Raw genomic sequence first — 15411 nt, forward strand, 5'->3', positions numbered from 1 at the left:
AGCAGGCTCCGTACCGAGGCCTGTCCTGTTTAACCTCTGTCAGTGAACTGTAATGGGGGGAAGAGGCGTGTGGACATTGCAGATGACACCAAGCAGAGGGACCAGTTGATGCATGTGAGGGCAGGGCCTGGGGCGGCGTGAGCAGGGCCCAGGGCACGGAGCTGGGCCAGGCAGGAGTGATGTCTTATGCTCAGCACCCATCAGGCCTCATCCAGGCACCACATCCCATCTGGGGACCTGGACAGAAGAGACATCAAGCAACCAGAGGGCATCAAAGGAGGCCACTGGGACAGCAGGCCTGCATCACTCGCCCTGCAAGCAGGGGGCTGCAGGGTCAGGGATGGTTCAGCCTGGAGCAGAGGTGGCTTTGGGGCACCTAACAGCACCCCATCACCTATGGGGCAGGGATTGAGGGTCAAGGATGGGCTCTTCACAATGGTACATGGCAGGAGGGCGAGAGACAGCAACAGCAGCTGAAACTAGAGACACTCAGGCTGGACATAAGGAGGAATCCTTCTGCCATGAGGACCGGCAGGCAGTAGAGCAGGTTGTTCAATCTGAGAGTTTTTCGAGGCGTGATTAAAGAAAACCTTAGCAACCAGTTTTGATCAGCACCAGCATCTAACTCTGCTTTGAGAAGGTGGTAGAAAGACAACCTTCCAAAGGACCCTTCCAACCTGAATTATGCTATGATCCTATGACTATACAGAGTAAGAAGCTCATCAGTATGACACAGAAAAGGTTTAACAATTCAGTAACTTCAGTAATTTCTCTCCAAAAAGCAATAAGCCAGCTGCTAATTTTTGATCCTCTCTAGGAAATCTGCATATCAAGAGCCTACTATTTCACTTCTCATCCGTATTCAGATAAAACCACAGATTCTCAGGCAAATCCCAAGAATGGAGGTCTGAACATAAGCTTCCATGACTACATTGAAGACAACGGGTCAGCTGTCCCTGCTGTGTTCCGTCCCAGCTTCTTGTGCACTCCCAGCCTCCAAGGGCAGGGATTCTTGCCTTAGTATAAACACTGCTTAGTAACAACTAGAACATCAGTGGTTTATGAACCAAAACACAGCCGCACACCAGCTACTAGGAAGAAAACTAACTTTATTCCAGCCAAAACTAGGAGACTCATTCAATAATTTTTACTTTTCAGGGCTGTCATTGTATTTAGAAATAAACAAGTGGTTTTGTGAAATATTACCCCCTGACTTCACTGAGCTTCACAGTAGGCAAGTACACTAATAATTAATGTAATGGGAAATGATATTTACTGTGGATACGGAGGATGCTATTTTTTTCTTCTTGTAGAAAAAGCAGATCCAAGTAAACTGCTGAAAAAGAGATGTCTCACAAGACTCTGTTCTCCCTCGTTCTGCGTCAGGACTCATAAAGGATGTGCCTTCCTGCTCAGACTGAGTTATTTCCACATCACTATTTGGTTGTGCATGCAAGATTGGAGACAAAACTACCTTTCTTGTTGCAGCCTAGTGAACATGAGTTTTGGCATGACTAATGTTTCTACTGCCCAGGCAGGGTCTCAGGACACCTCTGTCCTTGTCCGGACCTGAGCGTTTTAGCTTTTTTGCTGAGACAGCAGCTGCCAGGCAGTCGGGTAACTATGAACTAGATTTGGTTCAGTTACTACTTGGTTTATAATGCTAACAAGTAGTTGTTCTGTGTGGACTGAACTGTCCATGGCTATTGCCGCGACTGAGAGACGGGAGACAGGCTTGATGCAAGCAAAGTTCTCCACTTTATTACATGTAACGCTCATTTTTATAGAAAATCAGAAGATGCGTGTGTTAAATTGATTGGTTACTATGCTTCAGAATTCTTATCAGCGCACGCTAATTGGTAGCTACTTAACCTTTAGCAATTGGACTAACAGCAACTAAGCTGCTCCTATAAAAAACTCTAAATTCCTTGCTGTCTGCACCGTCTTCGGCCCTTTATCAAGCATGACTCACAGGCTAGCAATTCTTCACCATATCAGCACTTTTCTCAGCGCTTTTCTCTTCCCTTTATCAGGCCTCCCAAGGTTTGTAGCCTACAAGTTCCAGTACATCCCCCTCTAACAACGGAGCAGTACAGGCCGTTCTGTCTGAGTCCTTCAAGTCGTACCCGACAGGCTATTTCTGAACTACCCGATTTCTTTATCTCGGTGCATTCAATGTAATTCTCCCTTCACTCTCTTCTCCAAACAAGCGCCTCAGTAAAATCACTGCTTCCAGCCCAGTGCGCAGGAGCAATCCGACTTCAGAGCGGTCCTGCATGCACACGAGGACATGAGAAAATGGTAGGGAAGGGAAACAGATATCCCAGGCCCAACCCTACCGAGTGCTACGGACTTCCAGGACACCCCCAGGTGCTTTCCTCTTCCGTTGACTGCAGTGGGTGTAGGACTTTTGGCTGCCTAGAGCCTCAACTTTCAACTCTTGGGGTGTTACAGTATAATTAAGGGGAGCTTTCGGGTTTTGATTATTCTTACCCTGGAGGTATTTAAAAGACGTACAGATGTGGCACTTAGGGGCACGGTTGAGTGGTGGACTTGGCGCTCTTAGGTTTGCGGCTGGACTCAATAGCCTTAAAGATCTTTTCCAGCCTAAGTGACTCTATGGTCCTATGGTTCTAAGATCTCTACAAACTGAATTTCCACATTTGTGAAGAGTCAGGTAGGAGAGGGAAATGCACAGTTGCAGAGGAGTAGCCTTGTCTTACAGAGCTTAAAGCTGACAGAGACCGGTAGGAGAACCAAGTATGACAGGGCTCTGTAAATAATGTACCTCGTGGAAATGCAAATCTCAGACAAACGCATCTCATCCTGCTTGTAAACAAGAGGTGGCTGGACAGCACAAGCCGGGGTCAGCCAGTCCGACTGCCAGTGGCACAAGAGCCCCTCGTCTCCAAGGATGCTCAGCTACGTCCCTGACACAAGGAGACAGACGACCGGGGTTTTTTAACCTTTCCCTCCCCTAAGGAACCAGAACCCTTCTCGGGATCCTTAAGATCTTGCCCTTCAGAACGACAACAATCCAGGCACAGGGACAGGCCAGGTGACAGTTTTGGTGCCGACCTTGGCACCGAAGGGGCTCAGTGCAGGGAAAGAGTTGAGACAACGTCTGGACCGAATCCCCCAGCACCAGACAACCAGAGTGTACCTCTGGGCTCGTTCACCAAGGCAGCAGGAGTTTTGCTTCAGAAGCGTGGTGAACTGTGATGTCAGCGAGCGATGGACTGTGACCTCACACCCCCACTTATACTCGGGCACTGGGAGAGCCTGGCCCAGTCTGGCTCGTGCCTGGGCTCCTGCCGAGCGTGCCTGCGAGGTCTGGAGGGTCGAGTGAGGCAGCTCCCGGTGCTGGGTGGTGCTTTGGGGACTGCTGTCGGCAGCTCTCGGTACCCGCCCTGGAACCATCCCCTGGGTTTCCCCGGCCCTGCCTGGGTCAGGCAGCTGGGCACCGACACGCACACTTGTGGCAGAGGAGGTGAGCTGTGTGGGGAAGCGTCCCTCCAGGACGGCTGTGGGGTGGGTGAAGGCGCTCGGGGAGCCGGAGGGTGTCCTTCAGGAGGGGCCTGGGCATTTCTTCCTCCCTAGGACAGCGAGTGACCGGGGTCTCACTCACTTTTGCAGCACATGATGCCCTTTGGCAGCTCCAGCATCATCGAGTGGGGGAGCAGCTCCTCATCCTCAGCTCTCCCCAACCTGATGCAGCGTGTGAACGTGGCCACGGAGACAGAGCAGATCTGCCCCATCTGCCGTGATGCCCCACGTCATGTTGCTTATGCAATGCCATGTCGCCACCAGTTCTGCCTGGTCTGCATCCTGCGATGATTAGATCTGAAGGGAGAGTGCCCACTCTGCAGAGGACCAGTAACGCTTGTCCAGGTTCCTGTACAAGGAGAAAATTACTCTATAGGGTGTTTCATCATGCACCCAGAAGAGTCGCCAAACGCCAGCAGTCAGGCAGGCACAGCTCCCAGCCACCTGGCCGAAAACAGCCCCCATGACTCTGTGGTGTCCCTTCCATCATCTCCACAGGGGACACTGTCCCCAGATGAGCAGGACAGTGCAGGGCCAGAGGCAGAGGCAGTGGGTGGCATCCTGCCTGAGGTCTGGGCAGAACTTTTACAAACAGAAGTTCATCTCGTCAATCCCTTGCTGCCCTGGCTGCGTCGGGAGCTGCAGGCAATATGTGGGCCCCGCTGGTGGCAGACACATTGTGCAGAGGCCAGAATCCTGCACACCCTGTGCGTCAGTGGCCCGGTTGCGGAGGCCTTGGTCCAGGTGCTGCAGCCTGACCTTGGGGAACGTGCAGCACATCTGGTCCACGGCGTCATCCATATCATTGTGGACCAGTGCAGATAGGAGGCCCGGGGGCTGCTGCGCTCCCGTGCTGTGCAGGAGGACGACGACAGCTCTGCGGCTGGCTCCAGTGACCCCAGCTGAAGCCCCACCAGCTCCCGGTGGAGGACTCTCCCCTCCCACCTGTCTTCGTCCAGCAGCTCTGCAGGCTTTGACGGGGAGGAGGAAGCCGGCACCGCGGAGGCTGCCCTCCGTGGGGGTCCCGGCCGCCCCCCATCTGCTCCTGTCCAGGCAGAGCAGGAGCAGCCCCAGGAGGAGCCGGGGCAAGCGGCGGTGGCAGGTCCCTCTGCCCGGAGCTGTAGCTGCAGCTCCTCCGTTCCTGGCCGCGTCAGGGACCGCTCAATTGGGGGGTCCCAGCGCCCCCTCAAGAGGAGGGCACCCAGTCCCCAGGACTCTCCCCAGCCATGCAAGAGGCTGCGCCGCCGGCGGCACCAGCGCCCCACCGCTCCCTGCCGCGTCAGGGACCGCTCAACTGGGGGGCCCTGTGCCCCCTGAAGAGGAGGGCCCCCAGTCGCCACGACTCTCCCCAGCCATGTAAGAGGCTGCCCTGCTAGAGGCACCAGCGCCCCTCTGCTCCCGGCTGCGTCAGGGACTGCTCAACTGGGGGGTCCCAGTGTCCCTCGAAGAGGAGGGCCCCCGACCCCCAGGACTCTCCCCAGCCCTGCAAGAGGCCGCCTCGCTGGCGGCACTAGCAGTGCTGCAGCAAGTCTTTATTCAATCAAGAAATTACTATTTCTCTGATCCCGTCTCTGGGTGCTGCTTTCTCCCCCCTCTCCCGGTGCATTTCGCTCTCCCCTGTGGTGGCCCGCACCTGCTGGGGAGCACGGCCATGGGCCCCCAGAGCCCCATGGCCATGTCCGTGGTGCCTCCTCCCACAGAAAATCCTGCTACAGCTGCCCACCTGCTACACAGCAGATGCTGAGAGCAGAGCGGGCAGGAGGGAAAGCTGGTTTTGCCGCAGGTACGAGGGCAACGTGAAAATTGCTGGCAAAACCAAATATGTGAGGCAGAATATATTTGTCACGGATTACATGGGTTACTTTCTGTTCTGATCTCGGGGTTGGAAGCAGCATACATGAGGCAGTTTGCAAGAACTCTGCAAGGACCTGGCACAAGCTCCCATTTCCTCCATAGAGAGCCCTTATTCAGTGAACATACCTATTTTGTCACAATTTCCACCTGAGAAATACGCCCCGCCTTGGAACGCTCTTGGCCTGCAGAGCTGCCCAAAACTGAACAGTCCCGTTGCCGTTTCTACTAAGTGCACAGACATGCAAATGGGTCCGCAGTTGAGGCGCGATGGTTCCCCTCTTAGAAGGCAGCTTTAAATGAGAACAGTGTGCAAAATGAGGCTATGGGTGCCGCTCTGGAGGAAAGAAATCTTTTCCTTTAGCTCTGTGACGCATGAAATACTGCAAGTTTGCAGAGAGACCTTCCTTTCCCTCGTGCATAAAAACGCTCCCAGGACCTCAAAACAGCATGTATGAATGGGCCTCGCTATCCTCTTACAGAGCAAGTCCAGACCCACTCCTTGTTGGCCAGCTCAGCGTCACAGGGGCTCTTCAACATTGTGCGGGTGACTCCAAAATCCCAGGAGTCCTCAGTCTGGGAGCGGATCTTCAGCAGCCCATAGTGGGCCTGTGGCATTAGAGAACCTTCTCGGACCTGTTGGAGTCCGCTGTGTGACATTCTCAGTTGATGTCTGGGAAGTTAAAATCACCCATGAGGACAAGGGCCGTTGATCTAGAGATAGGGCAGTGCTGATCGCATTCTTCTTTAAATGTCTTTCAATAGCACCCAGTATGATCTCCGCCTTTTCTCTCCCCTTTCTTGAAGCGGAATGCCAGAATAGCTGAACGTGGCGTTTTTCTGGGCTGTCCTCCCTGCTCTGCTGCTCAACTGAATTGTACACTTGTACTTGTTAGAGACAAGACCTTGTAATGGTGATAAAGCCTCTTGCATTTACATGCAAGTAATGCACCACTCCAGACCAAATCCTGTACGGCCTCTTCTCCTGGGGGCTCTAGGAACAGTTGTCTTAGGCAGCCGTCATTTATTGCGCCCAGAGATGTTCTCTCTGCACTTCATTCTTCAGAAGTCATTGACCCAGCGGTAGGAATCCCCCTGTTACTACCTGTCCACAGGTTGCAGCTTGGCGAATCCTACTTCCCAGTTCTTGATCACTCTCTCCTTCCTGATCAAGGAGGTCAGTGGTGCAACCTGACAAAGACGTTGTTATTGTCGGCCCGTGATTTCCGCCCACGTGTCCTCTGATGTTTGTCTTTTCCGTAAGGCTTTGGTGCTGTTGCTGCTTTCAGAGTCTTTCACGCAGAGTGCCGGTCTGCCCCCTGAACACCTTACCACATCATTGCTACGAGACTGGCAGACAGGTACCGTTGAATCCCATCGATCCTCCATATCCCAGCTCTCTGAGATGCCCACTGTATCAGGGTGCTCCTTGAACATTTACAGTACATTGATGACATCATTATAAGGGGTAACACAGCAGAAGAAGTTTTTGAGAAAGGGGAGAAAATAATCCAAATCCTTCTGAGAGCCGGTTTTGTCATAAAGCGTACTGAAGTCAAGGGACCTGCACAAGAGATCCAGTTTTTAGAAGTCAAATGGCAAGGCGGACATCGCCAGATTCCAACGGAGGTGAGTAATAAAATAACAGCTATGTCCCCACCAACTAACAGAAAGGAAACGCAAGCTTTCTTGGGTGTTGTGGGTTTCTGGAGACTGCACGTTGCAAAGTAGAGTCAGATTGTCAGCCCTCTCTATCAAGTGACTTGGAAAAAGAATTTGTTTGTATGGGGCCCAGAGCAGCGACAGGCTTTGGGGTTTTGGAGGAGAGCCCTTCAAACTGCTTTCTGTAGCACTGGGATCCAGCACTTATCTGGGTGGCACCTGTAACTGTGAATGTAAAAGTGATTTTCTTCCCTGGAGCCTTTTCTTCCTTGTGACTGTTCAGAACGTGGGGATGGATCAGACACCTTCGAGGGTGCCTTTGAGCTGAAATGATTCCATCGTTCTACGAGAACTACAGTCATACAGCTCTCTACCTTACTTTACTCAGAGTATCTTGCATAAACCTCAGGTGGTAATGATGTCATTTTTATTCTGTTTAGAAATCTAATTTCTAATCATTTAAATTTATAGAGGCTCTAGTGGTTGTAAACATGCATGCACTTGGGCCGCACTTTCCTTAACTGAGAGAATAATAGAAAAATCTAGAGTATCTGGTTAGAAAATGTAAAAAACCAGACAAGAAACTTCTTTTTAAAATCAAGGACTAAGCGTGTTGAAAATGTTTCCTCTCCTCTAACTAGACATCGGAGTTTCAGATTGCAGTACGTGATGCCTTGCAGCAACATGTTCTATGTTGTCTGCCTGAGGCAATTTAAAATCTTCCTCAGAGGGATATTGTGTCCAGTTAGATAAGGCCTGGCCTAGCCGTTATCTAAGTGCAGCGACAAGCTCTCAGGTGAACCTCCTTTTTGCTTGACAGTGGAAATGAGGAATAGAGTTGGCTTCTTTGGGAGAATCCTGTAAGAGCTCAAATGACCAAAATGGGGTGACTTTTCCATGGACGGGAGGTGCAGGGTGTGCTGGGCCAGAGTCGCAGGCCCATGCAGTGCTTGAAGTGCTAAGGCTTGTACAACAGGCCCAAGCCAGAGTTGACCTATAGATGAATCCTGTTTATTTTATAACTGATAACCATTGTGCTAGTAGGTATTGTATTAAGTTATAACAACCTATTTAGGCTGGAGTAAAAAGTGCTGAAGCATTGAAATACTGCAGCCTGAACAACAGGCCCCAATCTGAAGCTGCTAACTTAGCATGTAGTCATTAATGAAACATCTAAACTCGCTAGTGAAAGACAAAATATAATCAGTAGAGGGGAGAGAATGTACCCAACTTTCATTTCGCAGCCTTGTTCAAGGCTGAGAACCTAAGTATTTGGTCTTGTTAGAAACTCCCTTGGTTCCCCCGCTGAGCCCTGGCCAGGCTTCGGGTGGAATCCAACAGGAGAATGAAACCAGATATTTTCCGCTCAAAACAAAGGTGCCAGCTATTCTGGCTTGTCGATCTCTGGTATATAAGGCTGGGCCCGTTTGCAGTGACTTTGGATGCCTCACCTATGGGTGGACGCACCGTGTAGGATTTCCCACTTGCCGGGACAGGCTCTCCAAATCCTCGCTGTAACCGGGGCTGCCCAGCGTCTGCAGATCTGGATGATGATGATAATATATGCAAGTGGTGATGTATTTCTCTTAATCACTATTCTCTCTCTCTCGTGTAGTAATGATTTGATGCATTACCCTGTATTTTCCTGTTTGTTGCTTTAAGTGCACTATTCTTCTTTTTTCTTACTGCATGTTTTCTGTATTACTCTGTTACATTACTTGGTTATTACCAGTAAAGTACGCCTACTCTTTTCACTCGGGTGTCTGAGTTTAATTGGTATCCTTAATCAGCAAAACAGTGCTGCACAACGTGGGGCTCCCAGCATCTGAATGGTTGTAGGATTATCTACACCGTCCTCCTTTTCTTTTTAATGGGATCTCAGAAAAACAGCATCTGAAGAGACGCTTTATAGAATCTGAGTGCCTTTCCAAACTGGGATTATAAAGAATTCCCAATGCAATTTCACGCACCTCCCCACCCTGAAAAGCCACCCCAGAAGCCAAAGCCAAAAGAAAATAATTTTCTAGCATCTTAACATGCCGATATGCCCAGCACAGGACCAGGCTGAGTGAGAGGCCCAGCTCACCAGCTTTGGGGGCTTTTCCCAGCCACCTTGGCTTGCTGCCCTCCTCCATCACGCAAGGGGACCTCCGGCACGTGACACTCTCTAGGATGTGGCAGGGCAGGAGGGACCTGGGTGGCTCATCCCTCCGCTCAGGCTATTCCCAGCCCAAATCTGCAGTGTGCCGCTGATCCTGGCGTCCGGGGCTCACCCAGGCAGGGCTGGGCAAAAACACTGCAACCCCCTGCCCAGGCGTTGCCCACCTTCTGCCCAGGCAGCTGGGTCTCTGGCGGCTCTTGAAGCCCATCACAGGGAAGGGAACACCGCGGTTCCTCTCCAGGGCCACCTGGGTCCCCCAGCTTCCCCTGTGCTGGGGGGACCTAGGGGAGCGAGGAGGGAGGAGGAGCTGTGTGCCAGCGCGTTGACTTTCTCCTGCTAACTCCCGGCTGGAGAATCACCATGTGTTTAATTAAAGGGCTGTATTCAAAAAAGAAAGAAGGTTTTCAATCCCTCTCTGCAGAGATGCAGGGGGGTCACAGGATTCTTGCAGGCAGGAACGTTAAATATGTTCTCTGACCGGGTCATAATGGAGGACAGCCAGGGCTGGATGAGGTTTGGCATGGGGAGGGGAGATGGGGAGCAGAGAATTCAGCTTGCAAGTCTCTGGCCCTTGTAAAACTTTGTTAAACTGTAAATCGGGGGTTACCACAGCCTGGACTGTTTGCAGAGTTATCTGTGTTCCTGCTGATGATGCCATCTCCCGTGGTGCTGCCATGTGTTGCCACTTGTAATGGGATCATGGCCACAGCAGTCAGTAATTGCTGCACACGGCATGTGCAGTGCAGGAAGCTAGTAAAAGTTTCAGAGAACGCTGTGAGGAATGGCTGGATTTCACAATTGGTGAAGGGGAGTTGCCCGAGAGATGGCCAAAATGCACACAGAAAGTGGAGGGGAGCGCTACAGACACGCTGGGAAGTGGAGTCGTGCAAGGAGAAGAGCACCAGCGCAACCATGGAACATCATTGCAGTATGACACTGCCTAAATAATGCTGTCCAAAGTACCAAACCTGGGACCAGATGCAGCCAAGTTGGGACCAATGGGGAAAAAAGTAATTAGGGCTGAGTTGTTTATTTTGGTAGGAAGCTGGACTGGAGCAGTACAGGGGCATCTGAGGGGGCTGAAGACACAGACAAGGCCTTGGTGACTGGCATGAAACACTGACGGTGAGCAGAAGACACTGGTGAGGAGAGGGAGTGGGAAGTGGGGTTGTGGTAGCCCCAGAGGTGTGTGCGGAGGCGTGAGTGATGCGGGGGCAGATGTCCCATTGTGACATCACTGCGCGGTGGGCTGTGATGTCAGCAAGCGATGGGACTGTGACGTCACGTCCCTCACTGCTTATATTCGGGCGCCGGCAGAGCCCGGCCCAGTCTGGCTCGTGCCTGGACTCCTGCCGAGCGTGCCTGCGAGGTCTGGAGGGTCGAGCGAGGCAGCTCCCGGTGCTGGGTGGTGCTTTGGGGGCTGCCGTCGACAGCTCTCGGTGCCCGTGTTGGAGCGATCCCCTGGGTTTCCCCGGCCCTGCCTGGGTCAGGCAGCTGGTCACAGCCAGGCGCGCTTGTGGCAGCGGAGGTGAGCTGTGCGGGGAAGCGTCCCCCCGGGGCGGACGTGGGGTGGGCGAAGGGGCTCGGGGAGCCGGAGGGTGTCCTTCAGGAGGGGCCTGGGCATTTCTTCCTCCCCCTCCCTTTGCCGGGACAGCAAGTGACCAGGGCCTTTCTCAATTTTGCAGGACGTGACGCCCTTTGGAGGCTCCAGCGCCAGCAAGTGGGAGCAGCTCCTCATCCTCAGCTCTCCCCAACCTGATGCAGCGTGTGAACATGGCCACGGAGACAGAGCAGATCTGCCCCATCTGCCGTGATGCCCCATGTCATGTTGCTTATGCGATGCCGTGTCGCCACCAGTTCTGCCTGTTCTGCATCGTGCGATGGTTATATCTGAAGGAAGAGTGCCCACTCTGCAGAGGACCAGTAACGCTTGTCCAGGTTCCTGTACAAGGAGAAAATTACTCTATAGGGTGTTTCATCATGCACCCAGAAGAGCTGCCAAATGTCAGCAGCCAGGCAGGCCCAGCTCCCAGCCACCCGGCCGAAAACAGCCCCCACGACCCTCAGGTGTCCCTTCCACCATCTCCACAGGGGACACTGTCCCCAGATGAGCAGGACAGTGCAGGGCCAGAGGCAGAGGCAGTGGGTGGCATCCTGCCTGAGGTCTGGGCAGAACTTTTACAAACAGAAGTTCATCTCGTCAATCCCTTGCTGCCCTGGCTGCGTCAGGAGCTGCAGGCAATATGTGGGCCCCGCTGGTGGCAGGCATGTCATGCAGAGGCCAGAATCCTGCACACCCTGTGTGTCAGCGGCCCGGTTGCGGAGGCCTTGGTCCAGGTGCTGCAGCCTGACCTTGGGGAACATGCAGCACCTCTGGTCCATGGCATCATCAATATCATTGTGGACCAGTGCAGCCAGGAGGTCTTGCGGCTGCTGCTTTCCCATGCTGTGGAGGAGGAGGACAACAGGTCTGCGGCTGGCTCCAGCTCCACCAGCTCCAGTTCCACCAGTTCCAGCCCCACCAGCTCCAGCCCCACCAGTCCCACCAGCTCCCAGAGTGGGACTCCCACCCCCCACCGGCCCTCCTCCACCAGCCCTGAAAGCTCCAACGGGGAGGAGGAAGCCAGCAGCTCGGCGGCCGCCCTCCGCGGGGGTCCTGGCCGCCCCCGATCTGTGCCCATCCCAGAGGAGCAGGAGCAGCCCCAGGAGGAGCCGGGGCAGGCGGCGGTGGCAGGCCCCTCTGCCCGGGGCTGCAGGCGCAGCCACTCTGATCCCAGCTGCGGCAGGGACTGCTCAACTGGGGGGTCCCGGCGCCCCCCGAAGAGGAGGGCTTCCAGCCTCCAAGACTCTCCGTAGCCCTGCAAGAGGCCGCCGCACGGGCAGCACTAACAGGGCTGCAGCAAGTCTTTATTGAATCAATAAATAAATTGCTATTTCTCTGACCCCGTCTCTGGGTGTTGCTTTCTCCCCCCTCTCCTGCCGCCTTTCCCTCTCCCCTGTGTCCCACCGTGGTGACCTCCGCCTGCTGGGGGACACGGCCATGGGTCCCCAGAGCCCCAGGGCCATGTGCTCGGTGCCTCCTCCCACAGAAAATCCTGCTGCAGCCACCCACCCACCACGCAGCAGATGCCGAGGGCAGAGCGGGCAGGAGGGGAAGGTGGTTTTGCCGCATGTCCGATGGGGACCCGACTGGGCAATCCAAGGGTCGGGGCGAACTGTAACCTTGCCCCCTCCAGCACTTGTCTCTGCACCCCACAGAGAGTGACACAGCAGGAACCTCTTCCAAGGTGGGGAGATGTTTGTCCCGCGGGAGGTGTCTGTTCCTGTGCCGGGGTGTTCGCGTGTGTCTGCGCAGGGCTCAGTTTCGGGCGTCTCTGGAGGCAGTGAAGAAGCCCGCTGTGGAAGGGAGTGACCTGCCAAGGAACGGGCTGAATAACCCCCCGAGCTCCCCCGTTTCTCACGCTGCTCATGCTCAACAGCTGCTGACAGCAGCAGTGCTGCAGCACTCGCATCTGACCTGCTAGCTGCTGGAGGAGCGAGTGTCACAGCCCTTTTCCCTGCACACATGGCCTGCGGATTTGTGACACTGTCATCGTGCAGAACTTTCTCAAGAGAGCGCAGAGAGCTCTGACCTTTCTGCTGCTGGTTTCAGCAGCTGGCACATTCCATGGCAGTAGGAATCAGGGCAGCGGGCTCCTCGGTAGATGCCCGATTGTTTCTCTCCCAGAAGACAGCGTTTGCAACACTGCTCAGTACCTCAGACTCCTGCCTCCTCTGGCTGTGCCTTGGCATTCAGAGGAGCCCAGCTACTTCCACAGGAGCTGTGAGAACACACACAGACACACATATGCAGAATGGGGCTGTTAACAGATCTCATCCCAGTGTTGTCTGAAAAGCAGATTCATCACCCAGTGTGCAATAGGTCAATAATCATACACTCAGGAGGGACATTGCTTGCTTATTTTAGGGTTGAGCAAGCCTTGGTGCTCGGTGGTTTCCTGCAAATCAAGAACACCAACGGGACTTTTCACACTATATTTATACACACAACTTGCAGAGTTAGTAATTTTTACATGTACATCCTCTGTGCGATGATTGCTTAGTAACTCACATACAATTATAACACTGCTGACACAACACTTCTCCTACTACGGATGCTCAGGTGAAGACCCCAAGAGTCTTCTTGACCTGTAGGCGTGATTTTTGTTATTAGGAAGGTAGTTGAGATAAGGATACATGGACCTTGAGTTTGCTTGCCAAGTCGGCAATGCACCCTCTTCAAGGTCTAATGGCTCTGGGATGTCATTGCTCAAATGCAGCTATCGACTTGTTCTTCTGATTAGGGATGGCTTCAGCTTTAAGACAGATAAAGAACATCTTTCTTGACCTAAGCGTAATATTGGTGCATTGTTCTAAAAGTTTAACCTTCAACAAACAGACGGAAGGACAAAAGAAGATTGTTAAGTTCATGAGTTAACAAAGTGATTCAGGGGAGAAAAAAAAATAAAGCAAAAAGCCAAACAAAACCCCAAATCCTAACTGGCAATAGTGAAAAGAAAAAGATGGTCCAGTATTTCAGAGGCTATTCCTTGGCTTCTAGGTTCAATGTGAAAACCCCCACACCCTAGTTACTAGATGTAGCCCTGAACATTTCTTTATTTTTTAAACACTACATTTTTAATTAAAACAACTCCTGCAGAACCTTACGAGATTCTGCTTTTGCCCAGCTACCGAAATGCACACAAAATCCTTCTCTTTTAGCAAACAGCACTTAACAAATTGTGGATACAATGAAAACATGAATAATTTCTAACAGTTTCTCAAAACTAAAGCAGCAAAGATTGTCTCTATGTTTCCCCTGTTGCGTGTAATACCAAAAGACCAGTGAAAAAGAATACATTTACTTGAAGTATATTCCATTTTCGGAACTACCTGTTCTTTAATTTAGAACTGATAAATATTCGCCATCAGGAAAAACAGTAAAACTGCAGTTTCAAAGTGGTTAAAATTGCTATCCAAAAGTTACAGTACAGTGTAGGGAAAAAGAAAAGTATGGAATGGCAAGAATATTTAAAAATCAAGGTTATCGGGCTTTTGAATTGAATTACATTCCTTAGGCATGATTTTTAAAGGGGAAAGGAGAAATTTTTAGGAAAAAATCTCAATCTGAAATCAGATACCGCAGTTAACAGTTTTCTTCCCATCCTGTTAATTTTTAAACCCATGTTTGGTTCAAAAACTCAACTGTAAAATCCATTATTTGCCCTATGGTGTCTGGAACCTACTCCAGCAGTACTGTAGAAACTGGGAAACAATCATGCTGCCAGACACAAGATAAATGTACTTCTTCTTAAGTTTCAGTATCCTTAAAACACACCGAAGTGTGACTTCTCATTCTTAGCCAGAGAGTACTATGCAAAAGGCTATGCAACCACAACAATATTAGAGGTCTGATTAAGCATCCTAATTGTTGTTAAATAGAGTTTACATTTTTCAACCAGCTGCTTCCGCCTCTCTAGTAGGACACAGCTCAAGTGTGTTCATGTATTGCTCTATAGGAAAGCTCATAAATCAGAGAGCTTAGAGAGAAAGTCGTGTTTAAAAAAGAAGATTTCCTGGATGAAGCAGCATATATCCATGTGGGAAACAAAAGGCATGAAATGTGAAGGAAGATGCCAATTCTTTTCTGAACTCCTGTGTGCTCGTTTTTGTCTATTCATTAGAAAGTTTGTTCTAGTGAAATTGCTAGGATGATTCTTTAGGAGGGATGTTACGCCGTGTTTAAGGCAAGACAAGCAGCATCACAAATAGGTGGAACAGTCATAAATCAGGCACTGTTTTAAGATATTGAACATGAATTTGGATGAGATTTTCGAGGTAGTGCATCTTAGTTCTTCTGAGAAAGCCAGCATAGTCAAGAACACATAACAGTCCATCTTTAAACCAAGCACTCAGTTCAAGAGGCTGTTTCATAATCTCATGAAAATTATAATCATTATATCTGTGTTAGTGTGTTCTTCACCTTAGACAGGCTTACTCTTTCCTCAGTATTGGCCTTCCTACTCTTCTTTTCTTTCCCTCCTCATCAATATGTGGGGAACAGTACTACTCATTCTCAGCCCTTTTGTGACCAGACTAGGCAAACCTACTGTGAACACACGGGTGCTTGAGTAATGACAAATGGTAAAATA

Source organism: Strix aluco, chromosome Z, assembly GCF_031877795.1.
Source record: "Strix aluco isolate bStrAlu1 chromosome Z, bStrAlu1.hap1, whole genome shotgun sequence".
NCBI classification, from domain to species: Eukaryota; Metazoa; Chordata; class Aves; order Strigiformes; family Strigidae; genus Strix; species Strix aluco.